At 30.9% G+C, this 17,905-nt stretch overlaps 1 protein-coding gene across 3 annotated transcripts in view; it reads left to right on the forward strand.

Moving 5' to 3' along the window:
• Positions 1-1,929: 1,929 nt before the first annotated feature.
• Positions 1,930-17,905, forward strand: part of LOC100164208 (FERM, ARHGEF and pleckstrin domain-containing protein 2) — a 35,088-nt gene continuing 19,112 nt past the window's right edge. The window contains exon 1 of one of the 3 annotated variants that reach the window (XM_029488521.1): positions 1,930-2,434. The gene's annotated coding sequence lies outside the window, so the exon portion shown is untranslated. The remainder of the gene's footprint in view (positions 2,435-17,905) is intronic. The other 2 variants (XR_001679474.2, XM_001943122.5) reach the window with 2 other exon arrangements.

Genomic DNA, 17,905 nt, shown 5'->3' on the forward strand with positions numbered 1-17,905 from the left:
CCCCAAGGCACCCCCCTATGTGCGCCTATGTGTAACTGTTATAGGCAATGCAAAATAAATTAAGATTGAACTTAAAATATCATAATGTGATGTACTTACTATAGTAATTTTAAATTATATACAGCGAGTGTAACAGGAAGACCTGACAGATGAAATAACTTTTGTTCTAATCAACATTTAAAAAATGTTTTGTATATATAATTTATAGTCACTTGCGCTACACGTATAATATAAAAAAAATTATTTTTATTTTTAATACTGAAAATAATAATTTTTAAATTTGTATTAAAAATTTTTTTTTTTGAAAAATTCAAAATATCCAATTTGTAAATCTCATTATAAGAACATTTTTGATGATAAAACATTTATCTAAGTCATGTAGTTAATTTTTAGAATATTTTTAAATATCAATATATTTTGAGTAAATTATTTTAGAACGTAATAACTTTTTTTTAAATATTATTTTTGGGAATTTCCGTTACCACTAACACATCAAATGGTGCCCTCAAAAATGTCAGGTACTCTGGGGCCCTAGTGTAAGTACCACCCAACACCCCCGCTTGTTGCGCCACTGTACGGGAGGACGGCGAAGAAAAAAAAATACTATTGCGTAACTTTAAAAATTCTCATTGTGCAGAACTCCTGAGATTACGGGATTTTAAATACCTATACAAAATATATATATATTTAATATTATATTATTATTATATATAGCTATATATAGGTAAAATGTAGCCACGGCGAATACTAGATCTCCAGCGTGGTATTATAAATTACAAATGATATGTTATATAATATTGGATAATATTATTATAATTTATAGAAGGCGGTTTGATGAGGTAGGGTGCGTGGACTCAGCGGAAGACATGTAACCGCATGTCCGCATCACGGTCGGCGTGAAAAACGAAGCGTTCACACAGCCGAAATGTCGTCTAGCTGGTATAATTGTGGTGTTCAATATAGTCTATATATATATATATCGTTAACCAAATACCAATGTAAAATCGACGTCCTATCTAAAATACCCTGACGATAAACGAATTCTATACACGTATGCAGTAGGTATGCTCCCTCGTGCTTTACCACCCCCGTTTTATGGAATTTCGACGTAAGTTATGCATAACAACGTTGCGTGAAGATATATCTTTAATCGTGGTAGCAGGTAGGTCGTAGGTAGGTATTACACTGTGTCACTGAATATAGGTAGTAGGTACATACTGAATTCCACAGTTTTTGGCTGGTATTAAATGGCTGGTGGTTTAAATCGTTCCTATATATCTATACGGCCTTTTGACCACTGCAGCTGATCTCCCGCAGCGTCGGTCGGTTGCTACGTTGCAGTGACGTCACTGACGCCGACGATCCGAAGAGGTCGTCACTCGTCCCAGAAATGGGCAAACATTTTTATTAAATTGTTAAAACAATACAAATACAAATTTGTTAAAACATCGATTTTTTTGGACCGTTGATACTGAAACATCAATGTGATAAAACATCAACAATAATGTTTCCTGCTAATGTTTTACTGTTATAGTACCTAATTTACGTTCCAGTTTAGAAAAACATTTTTTAGTTAAAAAAGTCAAATATCTAATTTTAATATTATTCAAGAACTAACGAAAAAGATAGGTAATATTTAAAACATAATACATTGTTTATAGTTTATAAATACTATAATGTCATAATAATATATTATATATATTATACATATTGTAACCGTCTGGACGTACCGCCTACCGCGGGGTCGTAGTCTTGCGGTGCGGTACGGTTGTTCGGTGGAGTGATGGCGTAATGGTTCATAACGCGCGCGCGATTATCATCGGTCTTTGGCACGCCTAGTTCGCGGCACGGCCGTTAGGTGGCAGCACTGGGCCGGCGGGCGGGAAACCGTACGCACTGCCGCCGCCCGTACGCACGTCCGAACGCCGATCTCTCCACTCGGTAGAGTCACACACACACCGTCTGGACTCGTCGCGCCGTCGTCACTCGTCAGTAGTCCGTCACTCGTCCCGTCCGAAGTCGGCCCTCTCGCGAGTCTCGTCTTCGAGTGGTCCGGTCCGCTATCGCTGATCGCAACTGGCACGGTGGGCGTGCGTGTGCGGGTTTTACTTTCCACTGATTAACTCTTCGCCCGATTTATACGGGCCCGCGTTGTAGTACTTAATAGTATCTATTGTAGACGTGTGTGTGTGATCGCGTCGTCCGATTGCGTTACTCGTTTGTGCGCGCGCGCGTGTGTGTGTCAGTGTGAGTGTGTGCGCGCGGTGCGTTTTCTCCACTCGGCCCGACCGACCGCGGCGACGCGCGCGATGTGTTGTACGTGTGCGGATTAGTCTGTTCCAATTACGGTTGGTGAACACCGTCGGGTCCGTCGTTCTCCGAGCTGTGCTACAAACTGGTGCGGTGGTGTCCCCGCGTTTCGTCTTCACCGGAGGTGAGTGTGTCCTGAGAGGGTTCTAAGGGTTTTTTGTTTTTGATGCCCCGTTTTTCAGGGCCCCTCGTACGCGCAGCTGCTGCGTCGGTCGGGGGCGCGATCACGAGTTTATGCGTGTACGCGTGCCTCAGCCTGTCGACGATTTCGCAGTGTGGCGGTCCTTAATTCCCGTACAGGTCTCCCAAGTGCTTTCATGGGAGTCGGGGGCACATTCGCGCGCGTTGTGCACCATATGTGCGATCCAGCCTACCCCTCTACAGTATACAAAATATTATCATGTACATCATATGTGGCTCGCACCACCGTCGTCACCCACCCTATAGATTTCCTAAAAGATATGTTTGTGCGTGTGCGTAGGCCGTGTATGCCGTAGGGTGTACGGAAACGTGGCTGCTTCTTTTATTGTTGACTATATTATTATTATTATTCAGGCACTGTGGCCACCACGAATGCTGTCGTGGATCTTATTGATCAGTTTTAATCTCATTTTTTCGAATGTTCGTTATTAAAAGCCCAAAGTCTACTCGTATCATAACACCTAATAATAATATTGACACAACCAAATGCTCCGATATCTAGAAAGTCACTATCAGTTGTATTATTACTTATTTGTGATTAAAATGATCGGTTGTTGTTTGGGAGGTACTTATGTCGTATTAAAATGTAGATCAATATTTGTATTTATTATCATTCATTATGTACGTACTACTATTTAGGTATCTGAATATTTGTTTCTTTGTTTTTATTCATTAGACGATTGTTACAAATATACATTTATATATATATATATATATTAATGGCAATTGCGATTTGTACCTAGTATTTATTTTATCCATGTACAGAGATGATGATTCGGTGAGATATACGTGTCTAGTGTCTACTATAGAACCTGAATATCAAACGCTATCTAACTAGGTAGGTACCCAGTATTACCTTGTTTAAGTATAAGTAGTATAATTGCATTTTATAGAATACTACTCTGGAATTCTTATTACCTATTTATTGTCTTGCTTTCAAGACTGTACCTATATTATGAATAAACTATATTGCTAATGAAATGTTCAAATATTTATATTCATTAATAATACACTCACATTGTGTGCGGAAACTTTACCATATTATTATTAATTGTTAAATTTAATATTTAAATTGTCTGTTGTTATTATTTAACATTGTATCACTCATGGGATCTACTATTCAAATTCTTAACATAGATAATTAATTTGCTGATAGTCACTTCAATACCTGCCTATTCTATTTTATGCTTCAATAAAAAAAAAAAATAATTGAGTAGGTACATTGTATTAACAATAATGAGTGTGACCTACCTCCATGTTTAAAATAGGTAATAAACACATTTTATAGGTAGTTAAAAAACTGTCTGTAACTTTTGAGGTAACTTTTATACCTACTGATAAATTTTTTTATATTTTTGAAGGTAAAATTAATTTATAGATAGTTAAGTCATACCTAATTATATATATATATATATATATATATATGCCTATAGTATTATAGGATGTTATAATTAACCATGTTATATTTTAATATGATTCAAATATGAGAAGCCACATCCCACATGGATAACGTTAACAAAATAAGTTGAAAATCTGTTGACACAATAAATAAATGGCCGACAGTTGGTTTCTTGAACAATAAAATAATTTAGGTACTTAGGTTAATTAGTAAACTTGTTAATATTACCCTCGATATTACCTAATGTATGTTAAACATTAAATGGTTAAAAAAAGTAAAGAACTGCCAAAAGTTCATAGTCGAAGGGTAAACACCTGACAGAAATTTTGTACACCAGATTACTGATTTCAATGATTATACCCATGAATACCCATGATTACCATCACCTTGTACACTGATTACCCCCAAGGTGTTCACCCCTCAGTCATAGTATATTATGATTATGATATCAACAAAAATGTATCTATTATATTTATCATTAATAGACGATTGCGGTGTCAGGGCAGTAATTGAAAACTAGTTCTTATGGTGGGTATATTTCTACTTTACTGGGCACCCTTTTTTTTTTTTTTTGAAACTTGTAGTTAAGTACGCTGAAAACGATGGTGAAGTCAGAATTTGGTTTACTACGACTATTTCGGATATTGATATTTTATTTTTCAATGAGTGACGCAAAATGTACCCTGTGACCTACTTAAGGTGGTGTTGCATAGCAAGTCGAGGGATTTTTTAGATAACCAGTAAAAAAAAAAATAAGAGATATGGGTACTTACCTACTTAGTTTAAAATGTTCATATTTATTATTTACTTGTCCACCGTAAAGTTGATAACAGTTTGACTAACTCATTTCTAACCTCGTTTCTAACTCATTGTCTCAATTGAATTTGATAGTTCAATTTCATAATATTTAGCTTGTAATAATTTGGTTCCAAATCAGTTAACGATTTTAGTATTTATGTATGTATATCATTACACTTTAAGAACTGAATTTAATCTGTTAAAAAAAAATAAAATTAAAGCTTAGTAAATAATAATTATTAGTAGGTAATTGATCTAGGAATTTAATTTTTTTGTTTTATAGGCCTTTTGCATGCTTCTTCCAAATTTCTCTATCCATTCCGATTCATTCTTTTTGACTCGTCTGTATCTGAGATATCCTTTCAATCTATTAATTCGGTATTGGCCTAATATCTATTATTGCTTTGTCTGTTATTGCCATGTAAACTGTGTACATATAATTCAAAACATAGTTGTAAATTGCAATAGTTATTCGTTATTGTACTTTCCTTAATGCTTAAATGATCTGATATTATACAAGTAATAAAATTCATATAATTTGTACCTATCTATCTCTATTCTCTAGTAATATTACCCATGATACGTTCCCTGACTGGCCATCTACTTTCTACTATTAAAAATATTACCTAATGCTCAGAAAAATACTTTTAAAAATCTATTTTTATTTATCTGCTCTATTCATTGTTTCCCGTTGTCAAGTATTTTTTGAATATTCAGATTTATAAGTTTTGGCTTCCATCTCAATAATTTATTATAATACCTAATGTTTTTTACGGTTTTTACTTAGGTAATACCAGTGAGTCAGAACTTAATATTATTTTATTTTATAGGTGCCTTCAATTTGAACTTACATAATATCAGATGATTTTAGCCTCTTAATAAATGTTAAATAAGTATTTGAAAATGAGTAGTGTGTTGATAAGTTATCACTGATCACAGACCAGTTAAAATTGTTCATTGGTATATTTATTACCTATTTGTTTTGTGCGAGTTTTGTGTATTATAGTACACATTTGTCATTTCAGTTAAGATTTTACTTAGGAATTTAGCCATTGCCTATTAGGTACCTAATTATCTATTACCTACTTACCTCTCAATTTTACATATTTATAAGCCTTTGTACTTACGAAAATGTCGGCGCATTGTTGATTTTTCCCGAGATTTTTTCCTTTGCGCCATGCGCAACATAGACAAATTGTAATCACACAAAATCATTTTTTTTTTATGATTTTGCATAATCAGAGTAAAATCACCAATTAAACATAGAAAATAATATTTTTGAGGGCGTGACTTATCGATTCGACTAAATACCTATTGTATCAACAAATTAAATATCCATTTAAATCGAGATTTAGGTGCCTACATTCAATTTTTTATTTTTCAAGTCGAATATAACTAAATAATAAAATATAAAACCGATATGTCAAACTCCCAAAAATATTATGCTTTATAATTTTGGTAATTGGTGATTTTATTCTAAGGTTACTAAAAAATCAGGAAAAACGATATACCTACGTGAATGCGTAATCTATCTACTTATGTTGCTCGTGGGTTTTAGAGAGAAAACAAATATTGCGCTGTCATCCTCTTAAAACGTTATGATACTTAACAACTTCTGAAAATTGAGATAGTAATAATATTTTTCTAAGGTAGAATTGAGGTTATTGTACTTTTCTATAATTGTTACCTTAATTAGGTATCTAATTTATACTAATTTGTAAATTTTGTTGGCGTTTGACAGATTCTCGATTTGTGCACCTGCCACCTACTATATTACTTTAACATAAAAATGTCTCATTAAAAAAATTGTATAATGTATATATCTCAAGTAATCATACATCATGTTTAGAAAACTACAAAAATGTAGCGATTAATTATTTTTAAAACAACCTATGTTAGGTACAAACGAGTTCACGTGTGACTAATTAATTTATATTCATCCAAAATAGATCTTATCATGTGCAATCAGTATACTGAATAGTTCTGAGAAGCTGAGTCATATTTTTATGTATATTGTTATTTATGACTATATGGTAAGTGGAAGTAGACGTTTCTAATTTTATTTCATCTTTAGATCGAACTAAATCATTGTTAACAACGGATTTCGCCAAATTTAGCCTTAATAATTTGTAGACGACGTAATACACCAGGTCCTGCAATCCTCATGTTCCGTCTCCGTCTTACAAACGTACAACATAAATGTATAATATGTGTTCAGAATCCATATTTTTGTCGTTCATTCTATAAGTGTGAATTGACCTATTATCAAATCTAAATGTAAGAACCAATATTATTATATTATATAGGTTTGGCATATTTGTAGGATTTTATGGGGAATTTTTAAACTTAATTATTGATTTGTTAGATGTAACAAAACAATCAAAATAAGTTTTGTAATTTACCGAGTTTGCTTTGAACAATATAGTTTGATTTTTGAATTTGAACGATATGTATTTTAAGATTACCTACGTAACTGATTCCTCAAAAATATTATTCAGAGTATTATATAGTTCATTTTTCAATCTGTAGCTACGTGATACTTTTGGAGTACTTTTATGCGAAAAGAAGTTAAAAATAATAATATTTTTTTAGAATCTAAAAAGTCAACTTTTGTTATTGCTAATAAAATATGAAGTACCTATATGAGTCTAACACTCACTGGCCGTCTGTCTGTATTGTATAATAAGTACTTAAAATACTATTATAATTTATTTTATTAATTCTTCACATTTAAATGTATCAACCAAAAAAGGTACTTTTAAAAAATATATGTAAATCGAACATGTTTATAATGTTGACATTGAAATCTAGTTCCTAAGTATCTTTTCAAACACGACTTCACTTTAATTTGAATCGGTATTTTCGAGGGTATTTATATGGGATGAATCTAATATAGTGATATACTCAACATACTAGTATATTCCCGAATATATTCAGTAGTTTTTCATTGCTTATGTAATTTTCTAAACACAATAGTTTTGTATCATCTCACTTTTCGTAATTAAAACTTTTTATGTCTTTTAATGTTATGTAATATTACACCTATGATCTATAACTATACAAATATATTATTTTAGAATACTAAGGAACTTAAGGAAGTATCACAGTATACATCTTAAATATATTTAATCTCCGTATCTATGTGCCTACTTCTGAATATAAATTTATACCTAATTACCTCGCTAATTACCACGATCAAAGATATAATGGTTACCCGACGGGCTATGCTACAAGCAATATCACATGGCAATTGAAATTACTTTCAGAATCAGCTGTTGAACTAACTTAGTGCGCTCTCTATAATATTAATATGCGATAATATTATTATATTAATATAGTACAATAGTACATAAATATTCCACTGCTATCAAAAGCGCTGCAGAATTGTTCTTATCATGAGAGTAATATTAAAGATAACTATTCCATGCTCGTTGGGCAACCATTATAATATCTTTAATCGTGCTAATTACTATAAATAATTTATATCAAAACTGTACACTGTAGTTTGTTCCGTGGCTATAATTGTCCATTGAAGATTTCTTATTAAGAGTCCACGTTGGTTGAATTAAATAAAATAATTTTTGGCTCTGATCAAATTAAAATAATATACTCGGTAATATACTAATACGTAAAGATAGTTAATATAAAAAAAATAATTTGAATAACCGTAAATAGTTAATTAAAAATTAGATTGTATAAAAGAATCACCTGATATTTATATACAACATAATACGTACATTCTTTCTGGAGAATCAGGGAATTACTTATTTAAAAAAGGCTGATTTTATAATATTGCAGACCGCAGTAAATAATTTATTTTACTTATCTTACTGACGTATAGTATAATATCTAGTATATTATTATAGTTTTCATTAAAACAATAATTATTTCTATATACGTTTTTTAATATATGAGCATTTTTAAAAACAATATATCCATGATGTTAATCGATAGAATATTTTTTAAAAGTTTTTAATTCATTTTTTACTTAATTAAAATATATATTGGTGACAAAATATATTATCGAAAATTTCAATATTATGCAATACATACCGAATACATATATGTATAAAATAATCTTTCAAAAGACTAGTACCGTTGCAAAAAGTTTCCACGGGCGTTTTCTCTAGTTAATAAATTAAAAAATCCATAGGTTTATTTACATGTGCACATCTGCCAAAATAGTGCTAGTGTAATTTTAAATAAAATCCCTGAATGTTTAATTATGTTAACGTTTGGTATTTACTATTTTGCTACAGAATTAGGTACCGATGAAAATACTATTTGTCTTCGTAATAATATATTTTATAAACCCGTTCTGAATGACCCATTTTTAAAGTTTTACCAGAGGGCAGCAGACGGATCGATTTACAACTATCTTTATGTGCATGCACATCGGGATGTTCTGAATTCGAGTGGTTTGCGCGATTTGTGTTAAAAAATTTCAATATAAACCAAGACATATTTTTTTTTTAATAGGCACGTTTTTTTTTTTTAATCAATTTTAAACAATAGCTCATTGGCCTACATTGAATAAGTGCTTATTCGTTATAATAGTATGTAGAAATTCTCTTAAGATCTAACTATTAAATTAATTAAATTTGATGTTAGGCATTTACTCATAACTGTGTAAATTATAAACGTAGACTAGATGAACTATATTTTGCTCGATATTTTGTAATGTTTTGTAGGAATTTAAAAAAGGAAACTTTAATAATACGAATAGTAATACTTATAACTTATACCTAAGTATTATATAATATAATATATAACAACAGAACTACCTACTATTAAACTAATAGGACAACTGTTTTATTTGGTATATTTTAAATATTAAATTATGTATAACTATGTGAAACATTATCCGATGTAGTTTACTTTTGAAATATAATATATGGTAGGTATATATTATACTAACTAATTATAGACTATAGTTACAGTAAAACCTCCTTATAACAAAATCGCTCTGGTAGGTTGGACCAACGGATTTTTCCGTTAATTAGGTACTTATGGCACGTTATGGCATTACTTATGGCAATATTATTTAACACTAGGTACTACCCGTTTTTAACTATTAACATGAGTATTGTACTAATTTATATTTTATACTTAAGTATTCAAAAGATATAAATAGCAAAAGTATTTTTTTTTTTTAGATTTTGAAAATTCTGTAAACAATACTTTTTGGTAGCATATCTGTACCTCTAAATTTGATGATTTATATTGACTTTAAGTTTTGGTGAAGTTTCAAAATTGCCTAAACTTAAGCAACTTTACATTTTGCCTGGAAATGTTTTATCTATTATAATCTATATGCGTACAATTACAATCATCTAATATATTTGATTTCGAGAATCAACTTATCAACTTGATAATTCAAAATTGAATTTAGTTCCATATGGATATTCAAATAGGTGATCTAATTATTTGAATCATTACAATTTTAAATAATTTAAATAGTTTGACAAATCAGTACGAGTACGTCATATTATATTTATTGATAGTACATATTGTATTATTTATTATAAATCTAATATAAATATTCAGTAAAAAACTCTAAACACCCTTCAATATTTTTTAACGAATTCACTTGTTTTATATATAACATAACCCGATAATTTGTGTATTTAAAGAATAAATTACGTCAATAATACAATACACTATACAGGATTGAGATCTTAAAAATAACAATAATTGGTAGAGTCGAGGTTAGGCCTAAGAGGAACAATAATAAGATGATATAAAATACTAATTAGCATCTAGGTAATAAATATAAAAAACAATATACAAATTCAGTTTTTTTTTTTTTTTGGTGTGGGGGTTTGAGGCTTCGGCAACTGAGGTTAGGTTAGGTTAGCCTGCGGAAATGTGAGGGAGGTTACTGTAGGTTATAAACGCGTGTGTGTTTGTTTTGGCAGATTTTTTAAGAGGTAAGCACCCGCAAGTATCTGCCATGCCCGGGTGGGGGATGGCGGCCTCTCTCTCCGGACACCGTGACTCCCCGAAGAAAAATGCCGCCCGTGGCCGAGTTCGTACCGACGACGGTGCGCGTCGCAACCGACGCCTTAGTCTGCTCGACCACTCCGTCCCCCTAAATTTAGTATTATGATATGTGTTAAACAACATACAGTACTTGTGTACTATGAGCACAAATTTCTCATAGCTTTGATAGATAGTGTATAAATACCACCTACACGTCTCAAGGTGGGTGTAAAATGTTATATATGTTATGTATAGTTTTTCATCTTATTTATGATCAACTATAATAAGTAATAACTAGTGTGGGATATGCCATTTACATTGTGTAAGGTATCCTCCATCATCAAATCATAATAGTTTGTATTTTTGTAATGAATTTTAATTCTCATACTTAACATCATAACCGCTAAGTGATTCCAGGAATGGAATGTGTGTAATGTGTATTATACCTATAATGGCTTTAAAATGATGTATTTTTTTGTGGACATTTTTCGGCCATGTTTCAAACTATGTTTATTTGAACAAGATAGGTCTATCAATATAGGAATTGAGTCTAGAAGATTATTTGACTATATTTAGAAGTAGTTATTAGAATTTCTCTAAACAAGGGAAAACAACCGACAACCGTTTGAGTCCACATTAAGCAAGCTCATTTTTAGTATTTTTTATCATTACTTTCGAATTTAATATCACATTTACGATTTACAAGTAAAGGTATGTTTCTTTCATATTTTTAAAAATATTATATTATAAACGTTTCAATTATTTAAATAACTATTAGTGGCATTAAAAATTCTACCAGAACATGATAATTGAGAATTAACACGAAAAGCTCAAATTAATATTTGTTCGTAAATATCAAATTTATATTTAAATTAGACATCTCTGGAATCCACACATGTTCTTTTTCAATTTATTCTGCTTTGATGGCGCCTAACCCATAACTATGTTTATGGGCATTTCATTTATGTATGAAAAATGAGTGGGTGGTCTATGTCTACTAATAAAGAGCTAAATATATTTTATAAAGTTCATAGTCTAAATATTATTATGAGCATTTCGAATATGTGTATTATATTATGTCATGTATTATTATATTGTATTACCCGTTGTATTATTTTATTTATACATTATAATATTAGTAGTACATCTTATTTTACTTGTTAAGTACCATTTGTGAATGCATCAGGTTTTAATATTTTAACACAATACTTATGTTTTTTTGTATACTTAATGTATAGATATCCGGATTACCATATTTCTATCGTATTATTCTGATGGCGTGGGTGATATTTCTATCAATAATTTGTTGGTAAAGATATACAATATGTCAGCGAACCCAGCGTATTAATTACTGCACAAAAAATGTAATATTATAAAGTTATTGTCCACTGATGTATAGATTACTTGTTACCTTATGTGGTCTTTCATTCTTATAGTATTTTAGTTTAATAAAATTAACAATTAAATACTTTTCTTATTAGCTGATGCTTTTATGAATTAATATTTTTCGAAAATATAATAACGAGTTCAAAATAGTCCATTTATCAATTAATTATTTTATGTATATAGCCTACATTGTGTGAATTGTCGGTGGGTGATATATTATATACGATCGATTATAAAATACATAAATACATGTCTGGTTTTTGATTATATGTATGAGAAAATGGCGCCAGCATGTGTCGAACGTCGTTTGTACATGTCAATTGTCAATAATAAATAATATTTTTAGACATTAGTTTATGAAAGTAAGAACATCATGGTAATCGAACACTTGTTTTGACGAAATTATGATCTATTAGTATTCTAATGGATAGATATATAGTATACTAATATAGATGCACTATGTTTACTGTTATAGAATAGATTGATTAATTTAGACTCGCGTAAGATGTAAAATATAACTGATTAGTTAATAAATCTTAATAAAAGTCAAACGTTAACTGTAGTGTTTTAATTTTAATTTTTTAGCCATGCATAATGGTTGATATATTTCGTATATTAAAAAAAAAAAACATTGCTTACCAAAATAATTTTTTGTTTGACTATGTTTTGGTTCTTTTCCTTAAAACAGACCTTTTACTAATTACTAATTAGATGTTTATCTTCGTTTATCTTGTTGAAAGTGAATAAATAAAATTTATCTAATTATTGTTTATCATGACATTAGAGGTTAGGTTCCAAAATGAGTAAGTTTATATCTCAAAGAATTTGGCACTCAATTCAATTGTAGTTTTTGTTTGTGAAGTAATAAATCAATCGATAAAATAAATAACATACTCAGTGATTTTTGGATAAAAATTACAAATTCCCCAATTTTTACAAAATGAAAAATACATTTTTCTTCTTTGTATACCTATTACCTATACGGCTATACGCAAACAAAATCATTGAAATATTTAATATATTTAATATTGTCTAAGGAGGTTTTTGATTATGAGTAGGATAATATATACATATATGTAAGGGTTGACGTCAAACCAGACATTTTTAAGAACACAAATAAAATACAATAATATATTCTTGTTAGTAATTTTAATATAATAACATTTTTATCATTCAAAAATAATATTGTTCTTCTACTCTTTAGTTGCCTTGTCATTACTCAGTTGTCGTTCTAGGTAAATGAAATAATATAATATATTCTCCATATTATAAAAACATACCACATTTCCTGCGACCGGATGTACGTCGGCCGATCTGTGTGAATGCACACACCGACTGCTATTATTATTATTATTATTATGGCATACGGCTTTACAAACGACATGTCCTACTCCATCCAGCGGGACCCAAACTACAGTCTACAGGACACAGAATCGGTATTTGTAAATATACAGAGTGTTATGAATGTCACGTTTTCAAACTTCAAAGGCATTCTCTGTATTATTTTTCTTGGAATACAAATAAGTAGTCTTTTATGGAGTATAATCGTTTTAGTATAACCTAACATATCGTCTTGTTAAAAGATTCGTGTCATTTGCTGTGTTTATTGATTCGATACACGCATGTGGGCTGTGGCCTGTGTAATGATTGCTAGTTTTATTCCCCATTGAGCATTACGTTAGGTCTATAACACATTTACACGAAAAACTAATAGAATTAATTTTGGAACTTCTCTATCTAGTCCATGTAGTATGTGTATAATGTATGTAATGAAATAAAAAATTGTACAATGAATTTTTCAAACTAATTTCTTTTGTAAACCAATTTTGCTCTTTTTGTTATTGTTTGTACCTACACGTGGAGTAGGGACGTTTATGTTAGAATTTTCACAGATATTCATTAGTCATTACTCACGTCTCACACCGCCGTCACGGTCGGTGGGTTGAAGTATTGTTTTTGATTTCGCGGCTGTTTCGACGGAATTTTGATCGCTCTGTATGTGCGGGTGAATAATGGAGTAGAACTAGTAGGAGGGTAATGGTCATAATATATCCCTCACCACATTCTCCCATTGCGGCGGCGTCGTAGTCGTTGGTGGGGATAGACTAACTGGGCATGTGCGTTAACGTCGTCGTCGTCGTCGTCGTCAACGGTGACTATAGACTATAAACTTATACTTATACACCGCGGTATCCGATTATAACACGGAGACGAAAACTAAAACGTCGTCGTCGTGACCAACAATGTTTGGATGACTACCTATATGTGCGTACATGCTAGTACACCACGCATACTCACGTACACGGACTCGTACACACACACATACACATAAACGCACATGTACATTGCTACAACATTCGTACATTACTCTACCGGACGTTTCCTTTTACAGTCAATATTCATTTGTATAGTGTAGACCCGTGTGGTTTTGTTAAGTGCGCGGTTGTCGCAGTCCGTATAATATAATATAAGAACAGAGTTGTGTATAGTGTGCTAGCGGCATCAAGTGACAAATGAGAGAGACCGCGAGAGAGTGAGGAAAAAACTAAAAAAGTGATTTGAGAACACACACATTGCGCGCGCGAATGACTGGAATTCCACACCCAAATCTGGAATAGACTCGTCTATCGCGTCTGTTTTGTATTCATATTAACGTGCCGGAGTTTGTCCTAATAAAGGCTAATAACTAGTTACGGTCGTCATGAAAAAGTCCGCTACACAAGCGGGACCGACTCTGTAGTCTATATTAACGGTGTGGTGCATATTATGTACAGCGTATCTATTTCATCTCACTTCCTATCTTTAGTTGTCTTGCCACCGCGTCTGTGCTTTCTTTTTCTTGAGTTTTTATTTGTACCTAATGTTATATAGTTTTCCTCGTACCTAAAATTATATTATTATCATTCATTCACGCGTGTATGAGAATTCAATTTGTTTTGAAAAATTATGTTCGCGTGACGATCGGTATACCAACCCAAGACACCAAACTGACTCACTGTAGATGGTGGCTTACGCTGAGTGTGTATACACGCCGGCCGTCGTGACTCTTGGCACGTGTGGGGCAATGACATAACGTGTGTCATTTTTGATATTTTGGAACGTGCACGTTACCCTCGGGCGGCCATATGTGAAACATTGATAAGAAGTGTACGTTTTCCACCTCCTCCAAACGTTCGTTATTCATGTCAAATCAAATTTTAAAAACACAACTCAACAACGACGTATAATATTGACACTGCAGTGTCAGCCTGGTACTCAAAGGGCCCCGGATGCATTTATATTTTATACAGAAGGGCCTCTAAAAATGTTATTTAAAAATGATAAAAAAAAGTGCTAATAAACAAGTTGTGCAAAATTTTATATTTTTATATAAAATACACATTTAAGTACATAGTTATAGTAATTATTTATAATTCTAAAAAATCATATAAATAATACCTTATAATATTATACAACTTGATATTTTTTAACGCGTTCAAGTTGTGTAATTGATTTTATTTATATCAGTAATTTTTGATAAAATGATAATACTATAATAGAATTATAATTTTTGATGATATAAATATATAATACATAATAATATTCAATATCCAATATTCATAGTACTATCGGGGCCCCTGACGCGTTCGTGGCCTAGCGGCTATGTCTAGGCCGACACTGATTGATAGTGCAATCATTTTGCCGCTGCCCTGCGGTTTTGCATTATATTAGGTATGGTAAGTAGTAATTGGTAACTATGACTATCGATCAAATTAGTTTTACTTCTCGAAATTCGTGGAATCTCCCTTCAAATATTATTATATGAATCTGTACACCCTCGTTACTGTCCGTTTTTATGGCCTAAATTACACGATAAACGTATTAACAGATAGTTGGGTTAAAAACTTGTCATCCTATCTTCTGATAATAATTTACAACGTATAGAGTCCCATAAACATTGGAATTCGATTGTATTGTTTTTCGGTGTTTACTGGTCATCTTATTTTTTTTACAGAGAATCTACGAAATCGATCTTGTAGTTTTTGTATACAAAGAGGATATTAAGCAGAAAATAAACTGTGATCTAAAGTGAACATAAGCGCATTGAAGACATTAACCTCTGTACAATTCCTTAGAATTCCGTAATACTTTTTCCATAAATCATTTTTGTGTAAAGTATGGTAACAAAATAAATTATTGACATTAGATATGAAGATTATATTCGTTAATATATTTAAAACAGTAAAATATGTATAGCAAGACTTATTATATATAAGACTTAAAACGATATTTTTACTAATTCAAATTGATTTAATTGTTATTTTTCTTTCTGGCTACTACGACTGTTGTATTATTTATGAAAATATCTGTGTGATAAGTGATTAATATTTATTTCGAAAATGTTCACCAAATATATAGCATATTATTATGTATAAGGGTATTAGGTATTATGTTTATATTAGCATTTTATATACAGGGTTTCAAAATACGTTGTCTCTTACTGAGCTATTTATTGAAATTTGATATTTAAAATTTTTTTCCCCCATATATTTTGAAAATTGAATACCAAATTCTTCATAATTGTTAATACTGAAATAAAAAAAAAAAATTAACGTTAATCTACAATACTTTTATGAGTGTTTAAAATTATAATTTTGAACAAATTAGATTATTCACACGTAAAACAACAATTTTAGTTTTATTGTTGTACTTCAAAAAGTATTATCGTAGAAACTTAAAACATTCCAATATAACTTAAATTATAATTTTCTATACTAAAAAATATTTTGAAAATAGGCACACTAATATAGGCTGACAGACATGTGCTAATCAAAATTGTAAAGATAATTTTATGATATATTTATCATGTGTAGGTAATTTCTGTATCAGTTGCATCAGCACATGAGTAGTATTACTAGGTAACAATGGAATTTAATATAACTATTTCGACTAATAATATGTAGATATATATCTGTAATATTTATTATTTATTTTGATTTTTGTATAAACATTTATCCGAAAATTGTATTAATTATTATTGTTAATTTTATAAAAAATAATAATTAATCACGTGGAAAGATTAGAACCACAATATCCTCGATAATATCTTTATTATTTCGGAAATGATTAACTTTTTTCTTAAACGATAATTACTGACAAATGATAACATTGCATGTCAATGGGTGCATAAAATCTGTGTATTATGTTTTTTTATTTAGGGCGCAAATGTCCATAACCCTCGGGGCGCAAAATAGGCTACACCCATAAAAATTAACAAGTAATAAAACAAAACAATAAATTCGTTTTCTTTGTTTGAACATTTTTGATGGGTATCATAGGTGACGTGGTTTGCGGAGCAAATTTATTTTATTTTATTTCTCTTTACTCGATACTGAATAAGTTTTTATATTATATACTCGTATACTATTAGTAAACGGGCTTAGTCTTCTGAATACAAATATAAGTTCACATTCACACGCAATTAGATATAATAATAATACATGTAAACGTATCGGATAATATATTGATAATAAACTAACATCAAACAGTGCAATTAAACGTAATATAATTTAAAAGGCGAACGATCAACTTTGGAAAACAGCAATAGACAATAATATGCGCCTAATAGGACAATTTGACATAATATATAATATATATTATATACAAATAATTTGTGGTGGACCGTGGACAGTGAAAATGTGACACACTATTTGATTGATCACTGATGGACTTAAAACATTTGAAATTTATTAGACAGGAAGGTATAGGTGAATCGATTTTACTAAATAAGAGATTGTTTAAGAACACGAGATTTAGCATTATATTTTTATGATATCGTTTGGAATTTAC

The sequence above is a fragment of the Acyrthosiphon pisum genome, chromosome A1, assembly GCF_005508785.2.
Source record: "Acyrthosiphon pisum isolate AL4f chromosome A1, pea_aphid_22Mar2018_4r6ur, whole genome shotgun sequence".
NCBI classification, from domain to species: Eukaryota; Metazoa; Arthropoda; class Insecta; order Hemiptera; family Aphididae; genus Acyrthosiphon; species Acyrthosiphon pisum.